This window comes from Podarcis erhardii, assembly GCF_964252035.2.
Source record: "Podarcis erhardii genome assembly, chromosome: 5".
Classification (NCBI taxonomy): Eukaryota; Metazoa; Chordata; class Lepidosauria; order Squamata; family Lacertidae; genus Podarcis; species Podarcis erhardii.
Genome location: NC_138509.1, coordinates 85,262,336 through 85,286,423, shown reverse-complemented (window position 1 = coordinate 85,286,423; position 24,088 = coordinate 85,262,336). Strand labels below are relative to the sequence as shown.

The following is a 24,088-nucleotide window of genomic DNA, read 5'->3' as shown; positions in this document are numbered from 1 at the left end:
TTGGAACTTATTGAAATATTTGGTCAGGTAGCAGGTTTTAAATTAAATAAACATAAGACAAAGGTGTTGGAAAAAAATCTCACGGTGGGGGAAAAAGATAGTTTTCAAAGAGAAACTGGTTTGGAAATTACTAAAAAGGTAAAATATCTGGGGGTGAATTTAACATCTAAGAATGTGAACCTATTTAAAGACAATTATGAGAAATGCTGGGCCGAAGTGAAGAAAGATTTCGATATATGGTCAAGATTGAGACTTTCCTTGTTAGGCCGAATTGCTGTTATCAAGATGAATGTATTGCCGAGATTGTTGTTTCTGTTCCAGACATTGCAAATTTTAGATAAGATGGACTGTTTCAAGAAGTGGCAGAAAGATATATCTAAATTTGTCTGGCAGGGCAAAAAACCCAGAATAAAATTTAAGATTTTGACTGATGCAAAGGATAGAGGGGGCTTTGCCCTGCCGGACTTAAAACTTTATTATGAAGCAGCGGCTTTTTGCTGGCTGAAACCATGGCTACTTCTTGAGAATACAGACATTCTGGACCTGGAAGGTTATGATAATAGTTTTGGTTGGCATGCATATTTATGGTATGACAAGGTAAAGGTACATAGAAATTTTAAAAACCATATTGTTAGGAAAGCATTGTATAATGTATGGAATCGATATAAAGATTTGTTTGAAAGTAAAACCCCCAGGTGGTTGTCACCAATGGAAGCCAAGGCGGTAAAAAGACTGAACATGGATACAGAGTGGCCAAAATATTGTGAAATTATAGAATATGATGGTGAAAAGTTGAAACTACAGAGTTTTGAGAAATTGAAACCTAAAGTTCGAGATTGGTTACATTATTTCCAGATCAATGAAACTTTTAAGCAGGACAGAAAACTAGGATTTCAGAAGGAGAGGTCAAAGTTAGAAACAGAATTGCTAGAACCCAATACCAAGAATTTGTCTAGAATGTATAATCTGCTGCTAAAATGGAATACACAGGATGAAACGGTTAAATCAGCCATGATTAAGTGGGCACAGGATATTGGTCATGATATTATGTTTGCTGACTGGGAGCAGTTATGGACCACAGGTATTAAATTTACGGCATGCAGTGCCCTGAAAGAGAACATAATGAAAATGATCTATAGGTGGTACATGACTCCAGTCAAGCTTGCAAAGATATATCATTTGCCCAATAACAATTGTTGGAAGTGCAATGAATGTGAAGGAACTTTTTATCACCTTTGGTGGACCTGCCCAAAGATTAAGGCCTACTGGGAAATGATCTATAATGAAATTAAGAAAATCCTTAAGTGGACATTTGTAAAGAAACCGGAGGCTTTTCTCCTGGGCATGGTCGGCCAATTGGTACCAAAGAAAGATAGGACCTTTTTTATGTATGCAACAACAGCAGCAAGAATCCTTTTGGCGAAGTATTGGAAGACTAAAGAATTACCTACTCTGGAAGAATGGCAGACCAAGGTGACTGAATTTATGGGATTGGCAGAGATGACCGGCAGAATTCGTGACCAGAAGAAAGAGACAGTGGAGGAGGACTGGAAAAAATTTAAAATCTATCTTAAAAATTGTTGTAAAATTTCGGAATGTTAAGATGTCAAGGGATTGGATACAAAGAATTACAGCTATAAATTGAAATTTATAAAATAGAATTTTTTTAAAGAGAATTTAATATAAAAATGGGATGAAGAATTGCTAAAAAATTTTAAAATTTGGATGCAGGGAAGGGGAGGTTTGGGGAAGTCGTGTTATGTTTATTTGTTTTTTGTTTATGTTGTAAAATCAATAAAAATTATTTAAAAAAAAAAAAAAACAAAAAAGACAAAATCCATATTCATTATTATTAAAAGAAATTTAAAAAATAAACTGGTCAGTGTCATAATGCCTTTCTTCTATAACTCTGTGACATGGCTGCATTTGGAATAGTGTGTACAGTTCTCATTAATTCATCACAAAAAGAATAATGAACTGAGAAAGTATACTGGAATTTTCTTCGTCTCTCATAATACTAAAACTCAGGATTCCCCCAATAAATTTGATTTGCCATAGATTCAGGATAGACAAAACACTACTTCCTTACAGAATAGATGACTTATGGAATTAATTGTCACAAGGTATGGTGATGGCCATTGCCTTAGATTGCTTTAGGAGGGAATTAGACAAATTAATGAAGGATAAGCCATGACAGATATATGGTACCTTCATGCTCAGAGGGGACAATGTGAGATGGTCCTACTTCTGGACTTCCCCAAAACACCTGGCTGGTCACTGTTGCAAACAGGAGCCTGGACTAAACAGACCTTTGGCCTTATTCAACAGGATGACTCTTAATGTTATTTTGACATAATCATGGCATGCGACAGAATAGGTGATCTCCAGTAAAAGTAGGGATAGGCAGGCTTACATTTTCACTTTTCCATGGGCAACATGGACAAAACTCCCCCCACCCCTCTAAGTGGCAAGTGCTGAAATCACAGCAGGTTTTACCATCTTTCCCCAAGTAATCCCTTGCAATCTACCACAAGCCCCATTAAGGCAATGCAATCAAATCCGACACTTTGGGATTCCATCATTTCCCTCTCTGCTTGCTGCTGACACAGACTGGAGAAGCAGGGAGAAGTAATTATACGGCGTCTTTCATCTGAGGATCTCAAAGCACTTCACACGTATTAAGTAATTAATTCTGTCAGTGCCCCCTTTGAAGTTGGTTTGAGTATTATGATTTGAGGAGCATAAGAAGGAGCAGCAGTGGCAGTCCAGCTGCTGTGGCACAGGAATGCAGTGACGACATTGGCGACATGACTAATTTATTTAGTGAACCGAAGTTAGGATGGTAATGAGAATTTATTTGCCATCATCCCATCAGTCATCAGATTTATGTGGCTCTCCAAGCAATGAGCATTGCTGCAACCAACTTTACTTGAGTCTTTCCAGTTGATTCTTATAATTTGCTTGGATGGGACAAAGAGGCTATTTGGAAGTAGCAGGTGGCAAGAGGTCAAGGTGCATAGGCTTAATAATGCCCAAGAGTTGCAGTCACCACATTGTTTCTAACTCTGAAATATCCAAGATCTTTGAAAGTTATTTAGATTGCCTTCCTTTTCTCCCCTGGCCTTGCAATATTGTATTCTTTAAAAACAAACAAACAGAAAAACATTTATTTGTTTTTTTAAAAGAACTGGTTGCTTTTCCTTAAGACTATGCCCAAAGGGCCTACAATAAATTGACCATGCCACCAAAAAAAAAAGATTTGATTTATTAGACTTGTATATTGCTTTAGACTAAAAAAAGCCTCAAAGTGATTTACAATTTATATAATTCAAAAAACTTAATAAAAGCATACTCAGTGATGCGCAATATTAGTCTGAGAACAATTATAAAACATTCCGAAGCTCAGATTGAGTAACAACAATATCATTAAAGCTTCCCTTATGTCTAGGCAAATAAAAATGCACCAAAATAATAGTAGAGTTGGTGCCAAATATGGGTGTTTTGCAAAGAAGGCCTTGTCAACATCATCACTGCATTTGTATGCCATAGCAACTGATATGTCACTCCTGCTCTTTTATTTTATAGTCAGGAAAAGAGTAATTCAGAGCAGCTTCCAACAGCATGCCTGTTTAAAGACATCATTAAAGAAATGATGGCTGTGGGCCTCACAAGGCAGGGACTTTCAGTGGGCAGGTGCTTTGCCACACAATTCTGAGATTTTTACATTCCATATGCTCTGTAATCCCTCCTACTTCTTGCAATGTTAGAGGTGGACGGAAAGGAAAGGCATGCCACCTTAGGAAACATGACGATTGGCTATGAGGGTGGTAGTGAAGCATGGCATTGCTGCTAACTATTCCAGCCTTCTATCGCTTCATAACTTCTGTTACTGAAGAACTAAAAAAATCATCTTATGTGGGATGAGTGTAAGCAGTCTTTTAAAAAAACAAAACAAACAACTTTCAAATATTCACAAGGGGTTCGCATAAAAGGAGGCCTTGCCTTTACTCAACCTAAACCAGTCCTCTCGCCCCAATCTCCTGTCTGGCAGCAACCACAACAGTGTTCTCACTGAATAAAAGGTAAAGGTAAAGGGACCCCTGACCATTAGGTCCAGTCGCAGACTACTCGGGTTGCGGAGCTCATCTCGCTTTACTGGCTTTACAGCTTCCGGGTCATGTGGCCAGCATGACTAAGCCGCTTCTGGTGAACCAGAGCAGCGCACGGAAATGCCGTTTACCTTCCCGCCAGAGCGGTACCTATTTGTCTACTTGTACTTTGATGTGCTTTCAAACTGCTAGGTTGGCAGGAACAGGGACCGAGCAATGGGAGCTCACCCCGTCGTGGTAATTCGAACTGCCAACCTTCTGATTGGCAAGCCCTAGGCTCTGTGGTTTAGACCACAGCGCCACCCATGTCCCTTTCTCACTGAATAAAGGTATGAAATAACTCACCTCTGGGAATTTGTTATATTTTACAGTGAGTACAGCAATATTTTTATGGAGTTTACATATATTTGGTTAATTTCAGATTTTTTTATTCATACATATTGCTATAACCATTAATTATCTATTAAAATATGTTTCACAAAACTCAATTCTGATTATACATTTCCTCTGTACTTTATTTAGCATTGTGACTCATGGTATTCTGATCCCATTTATTTTTGCTTGGCTGTTTCAGTGATTCAGTGGACATTCCTGGCTCCACAGTGCTATAGCCTCCTGGAAGTTTTATCCACTTCCTGTGGAAAGCTTTCCGTGTTTGACATTGTTATGCAGAACATAAAGTTTGGAGCTTGCCTACACCCTGCTACCCATTGCAGCAAATGGCACCCATGTTACAGATGGCCTTACTTAAAAGAGTAGAAACGCCACACGGCTTCATCAGTCCATGCTTCCGTTACAGAGTTGTATTTTGTTTACGCTGCTGTGCTATGTCCGTTGCACACTGATGGTTCTATCAGGTGTAAGGAAATATTGCTGGTCTCTGATTCCCATCAGCTCCAACCAACATGGCAAATGATAACAGGTGATGGGTAGTCCAGCAACATCTGGAGGGCCACAGGTCCCTCACTCTATTATGATATAAATGCTGATTGTACTAAAGAAGTACATTGCAGTGTTCAAAGCACTTCATTGGGAGAAGGGTGATAGCGCAATGCATTTAGAAGTTCAACTCCCCACATCTCCAGGTAGAGCCGGGAATGAAACCCTGGAGAGCTGCTGTCAGTCAGTATAGACAATACTGAGCTAGATGGACCAATACTTCTGCTTGGTCTAAGGCAGCTTCCTGTGTTCCTATATACTTAGTGATATGTCAGTATTATAACATCTTAAACTCTATATTGCTGGTGTATGTGTGAAGCTTACATGGAGTAGTTCACTTCAGCAATGGCTAAAGAGAGATTTGAACCACAAACTTCCTGAAAAATGAATTCTTAGGTCCTATCCAGATGGTGCTTTTCGTGAGGGTTTGTGTAACAAAAAGTGTTTGTCTTTTCAGTGTGCACTTGTAATGGTAGTTACATGCCAGCTTCTTTGTGAACAGTACATTCTGTGAACAGCAAGGCAAACCCGTTTTGGACTTGGATAGCTGTTGCAAAAGAGGAGGAAGAGTCCTTTTGGGAACGCACCTGAAGTTTTGTAGATTGTGACTAGTTTGGCATTAGCTTAAGATGCATGAGAACCTTTCCCACTGCCAGAGCTTAACACAAAGATCTGCAATGCTCAAAGCAAGGGAATGGCTGTGAACTTTCTTGTATATTTTACTCAGTCGTGCATCTATTTAAAGAGGATGAATGCTGCCTTACTCCACCCAGTAACTGAGGAAGCATATGGAGGCTGATAATGAATTGAGATTTTATGCCATGCGGGCTGTTATAGTAGCCAGCTTCCAGCAATCTATGCCTGATGTTTGCAGACTTAACCAAGAACAATGACACTCTCTGCAACTAGAAGAGGACAGCCAAACATTATTTGCCAGCATGCCAAAGTGTGTTCCCTAGAGAGAAATTGGGAAAGCTAGAACAACCTGTCAAAGATTAGGTCTAATTATTGAAGCTTGCATAAGGCAGACTGATTTGCGGGCATATAATTAAAAGTTGATGTTGGTTTCAAATTGAGTTATTTCAGAGAAAAGTATCTGTGTTAGTTATATATTGAAAATAGTAGTTGGTCTCTTAAAATTCCAACCACAGCTTGATTAACCATGGGATCTACCACTGCATTAAACTATCACTAGATCTACATATAGCAGTTGTTAATTTTTAAGTGGTAAATGCTAGACATATTAACATAGCTGTTTTATACCATTCACATGTTCTGATGACAGTGGGTGAGTTTTAAATTTAAGAACTATGATTTTACTCATTTCCTGTTGCACTTGTAAAACCATCTTCAGATGGTTTTGAGAGAGATAGGCAAGGGGAACACAATGCTTGACGGTTGTTGATTTCTGTGAGATCTACTGTCGAGTTAGGCCCTCTATGTATTCATGTAAAATCCTAGACTGATTCAGACATGAATTTATATTGCTTGATTTTTTATTACTTTACTTGATCAACACTTCAAAGAGACATCAGGATGTGTACATGGAATGCATTGTGTTGAGTGGCTTTGGATTGTATGAATGATTTTTGTTGTTGTTGTTTAGTTGTGTCTGACTCTTCGTGACCCCATGGACCAGAGCATGCCAGCCCCTCCTGTCTTTCACTGCCTCCCGCAGTTTGGTCAAACTCATGCCGGTAGTTTCGAGAACACTGTCCAACCATCTCGTCCTCTGTCATCCCCTTCTCCTTGTGCCCTCCATCTTTCCCAACATCAGGGTCTTTTCCAGGGAGTCTTCTCTTCTCACGAGGTGGCCAAAGTATTGGAGCCTCAGCTTCACGATCTGTCCTCCAGAATGATTTTTAAGTTATGCTAATCTGTGGTGACTCATTCACACATAGTGGGTTCACTTAATGTTGCAATCATCAAGTGAAGAGTGCATGTTGGTCAGCTAGCTCTAATTCTGCTTTTGAAAGAAAAGCATGGTAGGCTCAGGAATTTGCTCTGCCTTGAATCATCTTTGCTATTTAGACAGGAGCAGTTCATACTGCAGAAGAGAGAAGGTCCTTTTAAAGCAAAATAGCAGCTTGTCTCTTTGGTAGTTGGAACCATTCCCAAGAAAACATCTCACAATTATCTGGCTGCATGCATGGTTTATCCCATATGCAGCATTGAACAAAGGATGTTGAGATGTACCTCCGAGGCTGTGTCTTAGGTTAGCCTTGCTTTCCCTTTTGAGGACTGCACCATAACCTTGACACCTGACCTTGAGATTCTTTTCCAGCTGCTGTGCAGGATAGCATATATCAGGGGTCAGCAACCTTTTTCAGCTGTGGTCCACTGTCCCTCAGACCTTGTGGTGGGATGGACTATATTTTTTTTGGGGGGGGGGAATGAACGAATTCCTATGCCCCACAAATAACCTAGAGATACATTTTAAATAAAAGCACACATTCTACTCATGTAAAAACACGCTGATTCCCGGACCGTCTGCGGGCCTGACTGAGAAGGCAATTGGGCCACATCCGGCCTCCAGGCCTTAGGTTGCCTACCTCTGGCATATATGGAGTAATCTCTGGATCCTGGCCCTTACTTTGGATCTTGTCAGCTTCAGTTGGACACAGCACAGAACCTAATAGCTGGAGATAGTCAAAATGTAAACTGCATAAAACAAAGTCTCAAAGCCTTCATAGGACCTTGGGTTTGGCTCTTCTGCAATCAACTGTCAGATACTGCTAGTCCTGACAAATGAATCTTCTGGCAAGAGCAAGCAGACAAAGTTTCAGTGCACAGAAATGTTTGAAAGATGAAATTCCTTTAAGGAGTGTCTGTTGTAAACTGTATCTGATTTCCAGTCTAGGACAAGGGAGCCCCCATTAACAAATAAAATTAGACAGATATACCTCAGTGTGTCTGGGAGAAGCTTATTGGAAAAGTCATATAAATTGCATGAAATGGAAGAATGTTATTTGGAGTGGGCCTAAGATCCATGATATACAAATAGCTGCTAAGTTTGCTGTTTTGTTCTAAAACCCACTCAACATATTTTTTTACTCCATGTAGTTTAGTTGCTAATAATGACAGAGCTTGGGGAATGAATCATAGAATCATAGTTGGAAGAGACCACAAGGGCCATCGAGTCCAACCCCCTGCCAAGCAGGAAACACCATCAGAGCACTCCTGACATATGGTTGTCAAGCCTCTGCTTAAAGACCTCCAAAGAAGGAGACTCCACCACACTCCTTGGCAGCAAATTCCACTGTCGAACAGCTCTTACTGTCAGGAAGTTCTTCCTAATGAGGGAGGTGGAGGTCTATATCTCAGTCCCCCTTTACACATGCCCCAAGAAGCTCCTGCATTTGCTGGGGTCCACATAAAGGTTCCTGGGTTGTGGCTGCTATTGCATGCAGACAGCTGCTAGGAGCCACAGGTGACAGCCAAGTGCCAGGTGGGGACCAAAGATGGACAAACTATCCCAGAAGGAGCACGATCTGTCTCCCACCAGAGGTACTACCCGTCCCTTAACATCCCATACACCCCAGGAGAGTGTAGTCAATGGGTCTCAAACCTTTAGTGAGTTAGGGACTTCCCCCACATGCAGAGAGAGGCTCTGACAGATTGAGCAGATGAGACCAATAGTGGGTCCAACGGTCAAGAAGGCGATTTCTGCATACGCTGTGGAGGGAAGTGGGCTTGCCACCCTGGGAAGGTAGCCATTCTAGGAGAGCGAAAACTCTGATCCAAAACCTCCTCTGCCTTGTGGGATATCTTCAGGAGAAGAAAAGGCTAAGGAGTAAACCCTGCAAAAATCTGGAGTGGAGTTCGTAAGGTAGTTGTATGGCACCATGTACACTTCCTTCTGGCAACTCCTGCAGCCAAATTGGTACCAAATGTACTGCCCTGGACCACATCAGCAAGGCCAAGAAGAAGAAGAGAGTTTGGATTTGATATCCCACTTTATCACTACCCGAAGGAGTCTCAAAGCGGCTAACATTCTCCTTTCCCTTCCTCCCCCACAACAAACACTCTGTGAGGTGAGTGGGGCTGAGAGACTTCAGAGAAGTGTGACTAGCCCAAGGTCACCCAGCAGCTGCATGTGGAGGAGCGGAGACACGAACCCGGTTCCCCAGATTACGAATCTACCGCTCTTAACCACTACACCACATTGGCTCCCAAGAGGGGGGTCTGGGCAGCCCAGGACCTCCATATACACTGCCCAGGCTTGCACCCCAGGGAGGTCACTTCACTGCTGCTAGCTAACTTCACCCCCCAAGGCACACTCCATTGTGTATCAAGACAGATGGATGCCAGAAACCAACAGAAAGGTTCCCAGTCTTTGGGCCATGTGTTTGGATAGAGCTGTGCCCTCCCCCCACAAAAAATTGAAAGAAAATAAATTCCTCCCCCCACCAGGAAAGCAGCAGAAAACTGGTGCATGTTTGCAGAGGAGGAGAATATTTTCAGGAACTGATGCAGAAGGGCAGGGCAGAGAGGAGGGACATTTCAGCCGAGCTACAATAAAACAACAATGGCAAGTGACACCTCATCCCTTGAGAGGCGCCTTGTTTCTGTGTAATCTTACTGTAATCAGAAGCGGGGCTGCACCGCAAGCCAGAAAAAAAAACGACAAAGGGCCAAGCAGAGAGGGGTGAAGACACTGTCTTTCAATGGGTGAGAAAGAATGATTAGTTGAACAATCAAACATTTATTCAGTTCATTTTCTCAAGTATTTATTGGCAGTTTGTCACAATTCCCAGCAGATTCCAAATGTTTGTGTTCCTTCTTTGGGAAGACAAAATATTCTTCCTCAGTTGCTTGATGATAGCATATTACCCATATTAGTAACTATTTTCTAACTGGTGCACATGTATATATAATTTTTAATTAAGCCCCTTTTGCAAACACTGATGAGGACTATTTATTTTTCCCCAAGGAAGAATGAAGATGCTTGAAACGCATTGGAAATCCTTTTCAGTAAATCGCTTCGTGCACCAATTAGCTTTGTCCTTTCATCTCTCTCTCTCAGAGTTTTGTTTTGTTTTGTTTACAAGGGGGTATAATATGCTAATGAGTCTGAAAGCCTTTACAGAGACCCCGCCCAGAATGGGTGCTGCCACAGTGGCTGCAACAACTATGCCACTCAGGGGCACACTTATAAAGGGCTTAGGAAAACGTCCTGAACCCTAAAGGCCACCTCTGAAGCATTAGAATCATGTGAAATGCAAGGAGGCATAAGCTCTTCATTTATTTCTCCTAAAACTTTATTGATTGAAGACTTGAATCCCGTGGAAGTGTAATGCTGTTTATTCCTCTGAATTATTTTTATTGCTGGATGACTTATCCATAACCTTGCATTTCAAGTTCAGTTGAACAGGCGAGGTATTTGTTTTGAGGACAGAACTATTACAGCCATTTCCCCCACTGTTTGAATTGGATAAAACTGTAGCAGATCCTTTACGTCACAGTAGCACCCTAGTGGTTATCGTATTGCACTAGTTACATGAGTTTTCAGTGAACATTATATAGTATATACGGCTTTCAGTAAATAGACCAGTCATACTTATAGTTACATAGAAAATGCCAGGAAATTTGCAATGACATTCCCTGCAGCTTCGTAATTCTACCCATTATTTATACTGGTTTGATTTGAGTTTTAAAAAAATAAGCTGGTGAAACTGGATGAGGCTGAGTATTTTACTAGAACTTTAGTGCATCAAAATTTTAGAAAGGCTTCAGTATGAACTGGGAGTGTTTTACTTAATACCTTGTTTCTTTTTCAATTACACAGCACAAATGAGCATGATTAATTGCACAATAAAGATGACAGATGATAAAGTGCCTAAAAGCCAGATCATATGAAAACAGCTTTACGGATGTTGCAAATGTCAAAAAGAAGCAAAAGGGCAAATGTTCATCTATATCAGGACAAGGAAGAATAGGTTAGGGCGGGGGGGAAACTGTGGGAAGTCTATTTTTTGAATAAACATTGGTAGTAGAAATTCTTAGCTTGTAAGAACCAAAAAGAACAACATGCAGCACAGTCACACAACATAGCTGTTCCTGGGCCATACCGCTTGAGACTGCTACTGGAGGATTCTACATTTGATTATTCCCCTGTGCGAAAACTGCATGTAGAAAGTTCATACACATGGAAAACTAGCACACCAGGAAAAATGCTAGCCCAGAGTAGGGTGGTTCTGCCATGGTGAAAGACTTGCATATTTTGCATGAAGAAGGTTCTAGGGTTCAGTCCTTGCCATTTCCAGTTTAAAAAAGTTGATGTGACGTCATGAGCCTGGGAAACACCTCTGCTTGAGATCTTGGAGAGCCACTTCCAATCTGAGCACTTTGGCTAAATTGCCTGATGGCAGTCATTCGTGTTCCTTCATATTCTAATGCCCCAATTTCTTCTGACAGAGGCTCTATGCTACAAGTGTAACTTTTACAGGCAGTAATGGGGAAAGCTGCTGAATTCCTGCTGTCATGCATCTTTAAAACACAGGCCTTCTGTATGCAAAAAGGTGCCATACCTACATCACAGAGAACTTTAGCATTTGAACCTTTTATTAGGAGCTATTAGATTGGCATTAATTTGGGCTTTGCTTTTCATAAAATATAAGTAGGAGACGGCAGAATAGAATTCGCTTCATACAAGAGCTCTTGCCTGACTGTCAGTTTTACTGTGGAATTAAACTTTAACCTTGTAAATGCTTGCATTTCAAGAGTGTCCCAAGTGTTTAAATGCTTTTAAAATAGTGTAAAAACCCAACCAATGTGGCATAGTTGGATAAAGCATGAAAGTATGAATCATCTGTGCCAGCTGAAACCTTTACCATGAGTAGTAAGTGTGTGTATGTGTAGAATTTGTCTAAATTTCTTCACTTTATGTACTTGTAGGGATCAGAACATTGTTTTTGAAGAATATTTAAAACGAATCCAGTTCTTACCCAGATTTGTGCCCAAAGCAGCTTACTCAAAGTGGAAAGGGGGGAAATTAAGGTGAACTAGCCACTGTTACTAAGAGTCAATTGACAGAATGCATGGGTCATTAATTTTGTGTCCCTTGTTTTGTCAGTTTGTTTTTGTGAGACCTGGTAGAGAAAGTAAAACCATTCAAGCTGAAAATTATCTGCTCTGTAGCTTATTTCCCCTCCCAGCATGCACTGACCCAAGGGAGTGGGCTTCAGGTCAATGGGCCTCCATTTCCCCTCCAAACACTCAGATTCTTGTAACTCTGATAACAGATACCATTTTTGTTAGCTGAACGCTTAATTCTGCTCATGGTTGACTTTAATCACATGCAGGTTTGTGTGTGCCAATAGGAATGAGATGTCTGCTCGCCCATTTTAACTTGGTTTTGAGATGGGGGAATAAATTCTTTTTTATTAAACAAACCTCTCTCAAAAGTTTGCTAAATAAGCTGAAAACAGAATTGGTGGTAATTAGCTAATGATTTTCTATTGCTTTTTTCAAAGCACCTTTCTCTTCTTTGGGTCCTTCAGTGTTGGCCACCCCTGCTGAGCTACTTGCCCACAGTCACCTATATATCCACTGGAAGGTTCTCCTTTGAAATGGATGTGGTATATGAAGAAAATTATGGCAGATTGTATTGATTCTGGGTAGTAGTGTTGTGGAAGAACAAAAGTTCCCAAAATAGGTTTAATTCCAATTGCTTAATGTTCAGCAGTAATTCATTTTAATAATTCATAGCATCTACAGAACTCCTTTCTTAACTAAGCAAAATGATTTCTCAGTTTTGTAAGGCAGCTCATCCACTTTTGCAGCAGAATATGTGAAAAAGAAACTACATGCATACAATCCTACACACATATGCCCTCCTTCTCACATGTCCCACTCAATGTGCAGAGACTAATGGGGGGGGGGGTGTATGTTGGTGGTTAACAGCTATCCATACACGCATCCAGAGCCTTTAATTCAGTCATAAGCTGTACACATGTAGCTCATGAGTCATATTTTGTCAACCTCTGGCCAAAAAACATTGCAAACTCTAATAAACTTCCTTTAACAGTGGCTGTTCTAACCTGGATTTCAGAGTATAGTAAAGCAGAGCCAAATGTATTGTTCCTACCTGTGTAGCTCAACCTCCCAAAATGCTATTTGGCCTTGCTTCCAACCTTGCTTCCATAAAGATTTGCCTATCAAACCTACAGAATTCAGAATGCAACAGGCTTTCCCCCCACTACAGCTCCTCAAATGCAGCAAGAAGTTACTTATCAATCATTGTGGCCATTTGCTATGGGAGGAATCAGTGCTGTTTCGGGAAGGAGTGTATTGTTGGGAGGAAATTATCTTTCCGATTGGTCAAATAGTGAAGGAAGGAAGGAGAACCTTTCGAAACTTGGGAAGGATAGAATGACTGCCTGAACCCTTTAATTAGCTGGGAGATGAGCTGCAGTCGGTTAAGCAGAATAAATGGAAGTGGTTGTTGTTATATCCACTTCAGGATCTTAAAAGGATTGGGACTGAGGTGAGAACCAAGGTGGAGGTACTTTTAAAATGTTGTAAGCAGAGTAGTCAATTAAAAAACATGAGTCTATTAATTGCAAGGGCTTTAACTGCACACATTTGCACATGAGGGCAAACAGTTCTGAAGCAAGAAGCATACTTTCGCTTTGTGTGATGTCTACATGTATGTGTTGTAGCTGGCATGATCTTAGAAGATGTGTTCTCTGCTTTATGAGAGGGGCTTACCATATGCAGTTTTGTAAGTACTTGTTTTAATGATATTTTTGTTTAAAAATAAGTTGCCTAAGTGATCGGGAGCAACATTACAGTCCTAGTTGTGATTCACTTTGTAAATCAATCAGCGAAAGAGGGCTATGCTATGCCTGTTGTTTCCACCTTTCCAGTCTATAGGACTGGGCAATTAAAGCAAAATTCTGCTCCTGCTTGAATGGAATAAACTAGGGAGAGGGTGTTTCATTGAAATTGGCAGCACAGTTGCATTTTGCTCAGGTGTAACAGGCAGGATAATTTTGTCTCCTGACATTCCAGACTGTGTGCAGAATACGGTGAGAAAACCCCAAATGTATCCTCATTAATTACAGTCCATCTGATTTTGACTTCCTCTTTTGGAAGTGAAACTGCTACCAGGATTGAAAGCAGGTGAACTTTTTTAGTAAAACGATCAACCCACGCATAGTTTCTTTTCTCTACTAAGGATACAGTAGTTGGTGGAAAGTAAGGAGATACAGAAGTGAGATGCTCTGGGTTTTGATTTTTCCGTATCAAGTGTAGACATATGATATTCTCCCGTCCTCAGAAGTTGAGCGATAATTTTCATAGCTGTAGATCAGAATCAGTATAATCATCTCTATGCAAGATTTCAAAGATAAAATGTGAACCCCACTACACAGTTATATTGAATTTCCTAACTCCTCAATAAATGTAAATGCTTAGGTGGATGATTAAATTCTCCCTTTCGTTTTTCAGCTCACAGCAATCTTTTCAATCACTGGGCTGTTTGCCAGAAATGGGTGTATGTGGCCCAGTATTATTGTTAGGGCCTAGGGCCAACACCACTAATAAACAGAAAAGTGACATAATGTCTTTCATATAATGAGACAGCTTAATGCAAAGCACAACAGAAATAAGAGGAAACACTCGAAGAAGGGAAATGAAGTGCTTGGAAAATATGCACGTCTCGTCTTTATTCATAGGCTAAATTTGTGGATTAAAATATTTGCACAATGCAATTGTGTTATGAAAAACGATTACTTTGACCTATGGTTATTTATATTCAACATTTGTTGAAAATAATGAGCAATAAACTGAACAGCATTTTTTAAATGATGTAAGAATTATCCCTGTTAAATGCCAATGCAGATGGATTTGACACTATCTATCGAGTGTCAGGACTGGTTGAGATCTGAGCCGTAAGCTAGGCTCTGGTGGTGAGCTTCTTAAAGCTGCATAGCAGCCTAGATCCCAGCATGTCTCCCCTTCTCACATCCCCACATTCCACAGCTATAAATACTTCCAGGTCAGACCTTTGTCATTCTATAAGCAATAGCAATACTCTGGCTAGGGATACTGAATTATTTTGTTCAGTCTGCATTTATAAGCAAACCAACCTGATTTCCACTGTCTGGATTAATGCACGGAGCAGAATTCTTCATTTTTTAAATTTTTTTTTTACACTTGTCTGAATTTAGCACTACAGTTCTCAACACAAGTAATGTACCAAAATGGGTGCAAAGTTTCATATTTTAGAGTAAGATGTGAACAAAAAAAAAGACATTTGGATTACAAAAAATGTGTAGCTTAGTGAAAAATGCATATGAAAAATAAGCCATGCATTTCTGAAAAATGCAGAAGGGTGTGGAAATGGAATGGAAATATGAATGGACGCATGCTAAACTGCCACAGACCAGAAATGGACATATCCATTCATCTCTTGATTGATTCCCCAGCCTTGTTAGATCTTTTATCCTTTTCCTGTTACCTGCCTCTCTACTCTGTTCTCACTTTCAGTATCTAGTCTTTCCTACTTACCTCCATTTGAAACCCACTCCTCATGTGGATTTATTGAATTAGACCTGGGTCATGTCTTGCTCTCCCTCTGTATTGAGTCTCTTGTGGATCTGCCCAGTGCTCCACCTGGCTCTGTTCCCAGTCTGCCAGGGCATGCATTTGCTCTCCCTCATATCGCCTGCCTACATCCCAGTGCTGAAATTTGCAGACGCACTATGAGATCCCTTTGCTTGTGTTTGTGTGAGGCTGCTGGCATTTTTTATTGTCTAATTCTATATTGATGTAGCTTAATATTTATTTTGAGGAGGCTGAAACAATACGTTAAATCACTTTCATGGCCCATTAAAGCAAAAGAAAAAAACCAAAACAAAAAACCCCTGTAGTTTCTGTATTCCAAGCAAAGATAACACTTTTAGATAAACACGGTTTCCTGTTTTTTTACAGATCAAACTCAGACCTTTTCCCTTATGCAACAGATTAAGGTTTTAAAATGCTATATTTTAAGACTGTGTTGTTGCTTGTTATCTGCAAATCAACTGCAGAGACTTAATACTTAAGAATGTTCCACCAACTTTTTTTTTTAAGTGTTCGCTTTTATATAGGAGGGGGAAAAAATTCTTGGCAAAAAAGTTGGAACTGCCAGATGGAGCAGACTGTGCCATAAGATTCCCCCTCCCTTCTTATTGATAACTTAAATTGAACATGTTCCGACTGTCTGCTCTCAATAATGCTTCTTTTTTTAACTGGAAAGGTAACAAACTCCATACAGACCAAATTAATTCAAGCATGTAATGAAATGTGCATGCACTTTGATAGACTCTGGTGTGGAATTTGGGGTTCTGTAAAGGAGTGTCAAAATCTAAAGCAGTTCATAGGAATCTATCTGGTAAGAATGGTGACAAGAAAGCTTGGCAGCTTTAACTGAGCTTCATGCAAAGTTTCTAGAAGCGGTATGCTATAATTTTAGGAAGATAAAATGAATTCTGGAAGATATTTGCATTTTCCCAAAGAAGTGGATTTTTTAAAATCAAGCTATTGTGCCTGTTTCCTATTTACAGTAAACTCCCTTTATTTTCTTCTACTAGTAATATAAAAAGACCCTATGTATTTCTCTATATATTTGTTAGCCTTTTGAGAGGGGTAGGGTCTTAATGCAGAAGAAAATTATGCCTTCCTTTTATGCTAGGACCTAAAGAAGAAACAACAGAAGGGACGTGCATATACAACTTACTGTGTGACTTTCTGCTTTCATAGCACCAAATTCCATTAGTAAAGAAACAAGTCATTAAACAAAACTTGGAGGAAGCATGCAAACAGGACTTCTGCCCAAGAACACTCTCCTCTTCTGTGGTTTGCAGCAACCGGTATTCAGAGGCATGAGTCTCCTACCATGTAGAATGTAATGCTCATGTACTCCTTATGTGGACCTTGCTTGCTGAAAAATAAAATAAAATTAGGGAAAACCATCAACCTTGTTTTATTTCCTTCTTTATTAAAAATATTACAGTGGTACCTTGGGTTACATATGCTTCAGGTTACATACGCTTCAGGTTACAGACTCCGCTAACCCAGAAATAGTGCTTCAGGTTAAGAACTTTGCTTCAGGATGAGAACAGAAATTGTGCAGTGGCAGTGCAGCGGCAGCAGGAGGCCCCATTAGCTAAAGTGGTGCATCAGGTTAAGAACAGTTTCAGGTGAAGTACGGACCACTGGAACAAATTAAGTACTTAACCTGAGGTACCACTGTATTTATATTCTCCAGAGGCTCTTTATTATACATGGAAAAGGATCCTCCAAAAGTGTATGTATATCATGGTTGGGGAACTGCTGGACTGTGGGTGGAACTGCTTTAGCAACCCTTTCTCAATGGCCTGCCAGCCTCTTACCATTCTCCTCTGCAGTGATTCTACTGCAGACTGTGTAATAAAAGAAGACACACATCTACACCCAGAAATCAACCATCTAATCCTCTCTGCTGCTCCTGCTGTTCTTATCTGACTTCATGAACAGTGGTGGTTGTACTGACAGTGGGGACAAAAGAACCCTGAAAGAAACCGTGATTTTCATAGGAATCAGCTTGAGGGGATTGATGATCCTGTGGATCTTGTTCCTTTCAGTTTCTCATTTTTCTCTCATTTCATAATCCTTTCTCAGTTTCTCAATCTTAAGGGCAGCTTATCATATTTCCACATCAGTTTGCATTTTTAAAAAGAAAAGTCCACATGAAAATCTGTCGGCATTTTAGTGTGCATGTTTTTCTAAAACACACATTTCTGTGTGCAGTGCCGTGCGCTCCCTGGAGTCTGCGGATCACCAGTTGGGAGCTACTCACCTAGACCCATTCCAGTCTTGGTTCAGACCTAGATATGGGACTGAAATAACCTTGCTCGCCCTAATGGATGGCTTTTATCAGAAGAGGGATGGGGTAGTGTGACTTTGCTGCTCCTGTCTGATCTGTGGGCCAGATGAGGGTTAGTAAATTGTGGGTGAATGGCTCCAAAGTCTGAGAAGTCACTGTCCTGGATGGGTTATACTCTCCTTGAAGAAGCAGGTGTGTAGTCTGGGGCTGCTCCTAGACCTGGCTCTGTCACTGGAGGTGCACATGCCCTTAATGGTTAGGAATATTTCTTTCTAGCTTTGGCAAGCAAGATGGCGAAGGCCATTCCAGATTAGCTTGACCACAGTTGTCTATGCATTGGCAATTTGAACCTTTACTGCCATTACTACTCCTGCTGATTTACACTGGCTTTGTTGCCATGTTCCCTTCCAGTTCTTTTGAGAGAGGACACTTCCCAGCTTGCCAGTTCTAGAAACTGCACAGCTCTGTGGCAAAGAGGGTTGTTGGGCTTCAGGCCAAGTACATTTGTCCATAGATGACACAAAAAGTGTGTGCAAGTTCAAATGCAAATGTTTCATGCACATTTGTGACCCTCAGTTGATTTAAATACTGGATTCCTGCACATTCACAAAAAGGGTTAGATATAGCCAAAGACATGCACAAAAAGTATCAAGAGAGTCTAAAAGTCCCTTTTATCATTGTGTATGAAAAACGTCTAAAATATCAAGCTAGCTACTTCAGTTGGTTTTGATTGTGGATAGCAACAATTCTGCAGCGAGGATTTTTATCTGGCATTGGAAATTACCCTTCCTTTGTTTACAGAGAATTGATCCAGACTGAACTTGTTAAAGTCAAAACAAACAACTCTATGCTTTATGGCATGTTTTTGTGCTTAGTCACAGACTTTTATATATTAGATGCTGCAAATGGCACAATTTATGCAGTGGCATGTCAGAAGCCTAATGTAGTATCCCCCCCCCCCCCCGAACACCCCAATGGAGAACTTAAAGTCAAAGAAACTAGGAGGTTTGCTGGGATAAACTCCCCCCCCCGCCCCCCGCATAGATTGCCCGAGTTTTGCAAAAATTTAGTAAGTGAGAAGGAGAACAAAGATTCTTAGTTGAGGGGGACGGAATTGGATTGCCTGTGGCTGGGAAGCTGATTGGGACAGGTAGGCACAGTGGGGTGTACAATAATGAGGTGCATGGCAAATGTGATGCACAGATGTTAAGCCAACTGTAGCTACGGTTCCAGGAGCTGCGCATGCCACAACACTGTGCCTTCAGGCTATGTCTACACCAGAACATTTGGAGCAGTAAACTACAGCAACATTAGGTTCAAATTAATCTATTACTCCTGAGCTGTGAAAATGCTGGTTGCTTGTTTCGGAATTACATTGCCTTTGGGTGAAATGTTTGAGGTAGATTTGAATGCACACTCATGGTTCTCGGAGCAGATTAAGGAGAGAGGGGAAATTAGAATGGTTAGGAGCACCAGGAAGGTACACGTTTCTGGTTAAAATCTTGGGAAGGCATTACATATTTTTTTGCAGGCAAGGTCTCCATCGGCCACCTGCTGGGATTGAAATATCCCACATCATAACGAAGGCAGGTTTGCAGAAGCCTCGTAAATACTTTAGAAAGAAGAAACTGAGGAGAACAGCTTTTCCCGTTCCTAACAATTTGAAGCAATTCACGCTATTGGCTTGACATTTTGGGGCACATCTATATGGAGTTTTTTCACATGACACAGCAAATCTGAAATTGCCACTGAGGATACAATTGTCACCTTATCCATTCCTTGCTCTCTGAAAAGTGTACCTATGCACATATTTTCAATCACTTGTAGGTAGCATTCATGTTTTATATTTTTACGATACTTTCTCTCTCTCTCTCTCTCTCTCTCTCTCTCTCTCACACACACACACACACACACACACACGAGTACAGTGGTACCTCAGGTTAAGAACTTAATTCGTTCTGGAGGTCCGTTCTTAACCTGAAACTGTTCTTAACCTGAGGTACCACTTTAGCTAATGGGGCTGCCGCACCACCACCACACGATTTCTGTTCTCATCCTGAAGCAAAGTTCTTAACCCGAGGTAATATTTCTGGGTTAGTGGAGTCTGTAACCTGAAGCGTCTGTAACCTGAAGCGTCTGTAACCTGAGGTACCACTGTATATGGATAGAAAGATTTTTAAAAGCTAGAGTGACTGTAAAGTTTTAGGCTGTTTACATGTTTTAATTGTTGGGTTATTGATTCATTTTATTGTGTGTATTTTGCTACATGTCTCTGCCCATAGATAATTTATGATGAATGGCAGGATATAAATTTTATATTTGGGTTTCTCATGCTTAGAAAAGTTTTTATATTAGAGAGCATTCAGACTTGTGATCTCCACTAACAGTCTGAAGTGGAACCTTCCAACAAAAGATGCGTTCTGAGTCTCTGCTTGTCTTTTTCAGTTCCTACTGCTCATTTTCCACCCTTCTTATTTTGTGCTGCAGTACTAGGTAGGAAGTTAGTGTTGTATTAGGACAGAAACCTGCTTCACAGATGTATCTTTGGTGCTAAAATACTTTGCTGTTGTGGATTTAACCCAACTGACCACTATTTGCCTTAAGTTTAGTAATGTGGTTATGACTGTGTCATAAGGACCAAACTATTTTCTTCGGATACTTTTAGTGATCCTGCCAAGCCTACTGAAATATATCTTGTGTGTGTATATCTTCTCAACTAGTTTTTAAAGATACTAAAGATCCCTGTCTGTTAAATAAACTTCATTCAATCAATCAGAACTGTTTGGAACTATCTACAAAGAGAGGGGAAAAATATATAGTTTACAATATTGTAGCTTTTCTTATAAAAACACTTAATTGAAATGCCTAAGAGCTGCCCAGCACAAAAGTCAATAAAAACCTAGAATAGAGTTTATAGCGGTTGTCTATGTACATAATTAAATCCTTCAGGCACTTTAAAACTCGGCAGAATAAATGGTTATGCAAGAATGGCCTGCTGAGAGAAGAAATGCTTGTATCAGCTTTAACCAGCTGGTTTATGCTTGGCGTTTTCTGTGTTGGAATGAGAAAGCTATTAGGACACTGGAAGACTGCAAGCCACATACAAATCATCTTTGTTACTGACACTTCAGGGAGTACTTTATGGTGGCTGTCAAGATCAATACAGGACTTGGTTTGTGCTTGCAAAAGTCAACCACCATTATTTCAAGAGGAGTTGTTAGTGACAAAGGCAGCATCCATTGCCAAATAATAAGGACCTTGCTGTGTTTTAAGCTTCTTTGCTCTGAAGGAAAGTTAATGTTTGTGATGGGATATGCCTGTGTATGAATTCCAGGTCTGACAGTTTAGCAAAGGTTAATTGCTTGAAATGGTCTATTGCTGTAATAAAAGTTTTTTTAAAAGAGAGAGAAAGAGAGAGGGAGAAAAGAGGACTGTACTTAGATTGGGTTTCACTGTTCTTCAGGGAATAGGGTCTGAGGTGGTGGGATTGTTATGGGGGGGGCAGAGGAAGTAGTTCTAAAAAAAGAAGTGCTTAATTAATGTCGCCAATAGGAAAATCATAGGGTTTGCTTCTTTCACTGGCCCTCAAAGTTATGATAAATGATAGCACAAGGAAAAGATAACCTACCATGAGAGTAGGATCACCAAGGCCAAATACTAAAACTCCCAGTTGACTGCCCCATACACTGCAGCCTCTGTTCGTGTTTATTTTTTCTGCTCACTCTTGGTTTCGTCAATCAGTATGATAGACGATAACTCCTGACTAGAGCAGCCTGCGTCCTGCTCTCTCACGGTGGGTAGCATGTTGTGGTTGGCGCCGTGCAGTCGGAGGATCACCCGCATCAGAAGCATCAGGGGGATGAGGTACGGAGCAGTCTTCCAGCAACCAGATCCTTGGAGAATAGGAGGCAGGGGTGTTATCAGCACCAAGTGGGTTTGCCAAGAAAATGACCACACATTAGTAGCTTTGTTTGGGTAGAGTCTGGGAAGGGGGGCTCGCAGAATTGAGACACTCTCTGTTAAATCATCCTAGTTTGAAGTGTTAAAAGACAGCTTGTTTCCAACCGCCCTTCCCCCTCTTATTCTTATTGCCAAAGGCAACTCCGTTACAAGATTCTAAGGAACCCAGGGTGTCTATTCCACACACATGCATACCCTCCTAGAATTCAAATACATACAATCGCTTTCCTTACAAAATAGCACGGCATTTCACACTCCCAGGTGAATCTGTGCTCTTGTAACCAAACAGTTTGTTTTTTTAAAAAAGAAGAAAGCTTGTTTAAAGTGTTTTTTTGGGGTGTGTGTGGAAACAACACAATGCAGTTCTTGAATTAGGTGATGACATGTGTAATACTCTTCAATAAGCCAATAGCTCACCAAATAGATGGAATTTCCTGAAGAGTGCAGGGCAACTAATGCTGCTTATCTGCATGAGTCTGTGTTCATGCACAAATGTCACATACATACTGTATGTAGTGGTTTCCTTTGGAATATTTTATTTTTATTTCACTAACCAGAGACATAATATAGATTATGGCTGACATCCAATGAAATAAATCTTAGTCAATTGATCTCATGGGGTTTTATTAATTAATTGGTTAATCAATTGATTATATTTCCATGAATTTGCATATGAATGAACCATAATTCTGAAGGGAAAAAATGCACTGCGTGCTCTCAGCAAGTCCTCTTAAACTCAGAAATGGCAGGGTGTTTGAGCAAAGAATTCTGTCACACTGGTAATGTTCAGACAATTGCTTAGCACTATGTGAATGAGTTGCCACAATCCTTAGGCTCTCCTCCTGTGTAGCCAAGAAGAGGACTTTGCTTCTGGTTCTTATAAACTCAGTTTGTTGTTTCATCCAAACTTGGGGTATGCTTTATAACCAGCTATGGTCAGTTTTAAAAGAAGGCAACTTCAAACCATGGGTTATGAAGCTGGCTTTTAAAAACTAGCCATAGTTAGCATAAATCACAATTACCAGTTTGGATGAATCAACAAATTTAAAGGAAACTAAAAGTAAATGTTGTGGAAATTCTGCTCTCAGCCAACTGGGAGGATGAGAGGGAAGGCAGGAAAACATGAGCCCAAGATTCAGGTAGGTAGCCATATTGGTCTGTCACAGTCAAAATGAATTTTAAAAATTTAAAAATTGTCCAGTAGCACCTTAGAGAACAACTAAGTATCTGTAGAAGTGTGCATGCACACGAACGCTTATACGCAGAACAAACTTAGTTGGTCTCTAAGGTGCTAATGAGCCCAAGACTCACTGTTGCTTGTTCACTCAGCACTAAGTCGTGGTTCAGTGGCCACTGCAATTGATCACCTTGGGTGATATGTTGAGAATGGTCATTCTATTGGCTGGTGAGCCCTTGGGCATTTACCAGGACCCAAGAAGAGCAATCTCATTGTCTTACAGAGTTGGCTCTGCATGTTTATTATCTATGTTTTTCAGCTCTTTACAGCCTGGCTGTGTGGGTTATTATGGCTTCCAACGCTGGAGAGTGAAGGAAATAACCAATGCAAAATTCTTCTGATAACTCGTGGTGCAACATTGGTCATCTGTTTCCTGTCCAACATGCCCCCACACCCACAATTTAATTGCAATTCTTTCCCAAGAACAAATGCTTCTGAATTCTCTCATCTTTGCCAGAGATTCCAATGAGATGACAGTGTCACTTAAGTTCTCTATCTTCTGTTATCAGCTTGTGAATATGTTTGCCCTTCAACAAAGTAGTTCAAATAAAACACTCCTTTAAAAAATTCTCACCAGCATTCTCACTAATAAATCCTTCTTCGCTACAACAGTGAAACTGAACACCGAAATATTAGTTTTATTCAAGCTAATTATCTTACTGCTTGCTCATGAACTAAAGGATTTAGGGGTTGGTCTGTTTCTAGTTATCCTGCCAAGGCTTCTGACTTGATGGAGGGGGACTGTTTCATAGTACTTGGCCTCCCAACCTTTGTAACCCCTAGTTTCCTCTCTTTTCTGAATCATAGGTTTGCCTTCTCCCCTTGTGCAAGAAGATTGAAAGCTTATTTAACTACAAACTGGCTGCAGACACCAAATCATTGGTAGTCATTTCAAAATAGATCTTTTCCCGTCCAAATATTCTCCTTGAAAAATGAGGTAGAGACTGTTGTGACTGCTGATAGAAAAGAATCTGGCTATTAATAAAAAGC

General features: G+C 40.4%; 1 protein-coding gene across 13 annotated transcripts in view; it reads left to right on the top strand.

Moving 5' to 3' along the window:
* Positions 1-24,088, top strand: part of MECOM (MDS1 and EVI1 complex locus) — a 481,167-nt gene that overhangs the window by 310,448 nt on the left and 146,631 nt on the right. The window lies entirely within an intron of this gene.